This window comes from Callospermophilus lateralis, chromosome 2 (assembly GCF_048772815.1).
Source record: "Callospermophilus lateralis isolate mCalLat2 chromosome 2, mCalLat2.hap1, whole genome shotgun sequence".
In the NCBI taxonomy this organism is placed as follows: Eukaryota; Metazoa; Chordata; class Mammalia; order Rodentia; family Sciuridae; genus Callospermophilus; species Callospermophilus lateralis.
The window spans coordinates 209,115,861-209,118,137 of NC_135306.1; positions in this window are offsets into that span (position 1 = coordinate 209,115,861).

The following is a 2,277-nucleotide window of genomic DNA, read 5'->3' on the forward strand; positions in this document are numbered from 1 at the left end:
GCCTTTCCACAGCTCTAAGCCCTGATGAATCCAAATTTAAAACGTTGATAAGAGTAAAAAGGTTTATTTTAAGTTTATCTTTGGGGGATATATACCCCTTCCCAAATCCCTCTTTTTGCTTTAATAAGTACATTTTAATAGTTTGATGAGCTCTTTCAACTATGCCTTGTCCCTGTGGATTGTATGGGATTCCTATTATATGAGTAATGCCAAATGATGAGCAAAATTGTTTAAAAGAGGTAGACATATAACCAGGACCATTATCTGTTTTTAACTGTTTAGGAATGCCAACAGTGGCAAAATTTTGTAAGCAATGAGCTATAATATCTTTAGTTTTTTTCTCTGGCATGAAGGAAGCCCATCAAAAATCCAAAAGAAGTATCAACTGTAACATGCAAATATTTTAATTTTCCAAATTCTGGCAAGTGTGTGACATCATCTGCCAAATATGGTTAGGTATCAGTCCTCTAGGATTGACTCCAAGATTAACTTGTGGTAAAAAGGTCACACAATTTTGACATTGTTTTATTATTTGTTCTTAGTTATTTTAAAATGCTTTTGTAAAGTATTAGCATTGACATGGAACCTTTTATGAAAATTTGTAGCTTCTTCTAGTGTAGAGAAAATATGTATGTCATGTGTAGATTTATCTGCTAAATCATTGCCCAAACTAAGGGCTCCAGGCAATCCTGTATGTGCCCTGATATGTCCTATAAAGAATGGATCTTTTCTGTCCAAGATTAGACTTTGTATAGCGGAAAACAAAGAGAAAACAGTAGAGGAAGGGGAAATCCTACCAGCATCTTCAAGGGAATTTATAGCATTAGTTATATATTGACTGTCAGAAAATAAATTAAATACAGAATCTTTAAACATCATAAAAGCTTGTAATACTGCATTAAGCTCTACCTTTTGAGCTGATTGTTCGGGTACTAAAAATGTAAAAGCTTGATCAGGGGTAACTATTGCTGCTGTACCATTATTTGACCCATCAGTAAATATTATTGGAGCATTCATTATAGGTGTTTTTCTTGTCATTTTTGGAAAAACTACAGGATGTGAGGACCAAAAAGACAACAAAGGATTAGATGGTAAATGATTATCAAATGAAACATTAGATTTGCACATGATTATTGCCCAAGTATTTAAATTTAACTCATTAGCTAACTCATCAATTTGATCCATAGTATATGGAGTAATAATTTTATTGGGAGAAATTCCAAACACTCCCTTTGCTGCTTTTATTCCTTTGAGTATTAATTGTCCTACAGCCTCAGGATACCTAGTAAGAATAGTGTTAGGAGAATAAGATAAATGTATCCACAATAATGGACCTTCTTGCCAAAATACTCCTGTAGGAATATTTTTTGTTGGTAGTACAATAAATAATAAAGGCAAACTTATATCAATTCTATCCAAATGCATATTTTCCATATATGTTTCAATGATTTTTAATGCCTTTCTTGCTTCAGGCATTAACATGCGGGTGAATTTGGATCTGATGGACCTTTTAGGATATCAAATAAAGGTCCCAACTCTCCTGTTGGTATGCCTAGATAAGGCCTTATCCAATTTATGTCTCCTAATAACTTTTGAAAGTCGTTAAGTGATTTGAATTGATCTACTCGTATTTGAATTTTTGGTGGACGGACCATGGTTGAGGATAATAGAACTCCTAAATAATTAATTGGAAAATTTAATTGTACTTTATCTATTGCTATCTCTAGATTATAATTTTTTAATAAGTTTGTAAGTGTGACATAACATTCTAGCAATGTGTTTTTATCTTTGTGTGCTAATAATACATCATCCATATAGTGAAATATTTGTAGTCCAGGATTTTGATTTCTAAGTGGCTGGATTGCTTTGTTAACATAAATTTGACACATAGTTGGGCTGTTAGCCATCCCTTGAGGGAGTACTTTCCATTCATATCTCTGATCAGGACCTTCATGATTCAGTGCAGGGATAGTAAATGCAAAACGTGGACTATCCTCAGGATGAATTGGAATTGAAAAAAAACAATCTTTAATACCTATAGCTAAAACATACCAGGTTTTTGGCAAAGCAGACAATTGGGGAATCCCCGATTGAGCAGGTCCCATAATAACCATCTCATTGTTAATGGCTCTTAAATCTTGCAATCATCTCCATTTACCAGATTTCTTTTTTGATGACAAAAATGGGAGTATTATGGGGAGATATGGAAGGTTGTATATATCCTTCCGCTAATTGTTGTTTGACCAGGTCATGAGCTGCTTGTATCTTTTCTTTAGT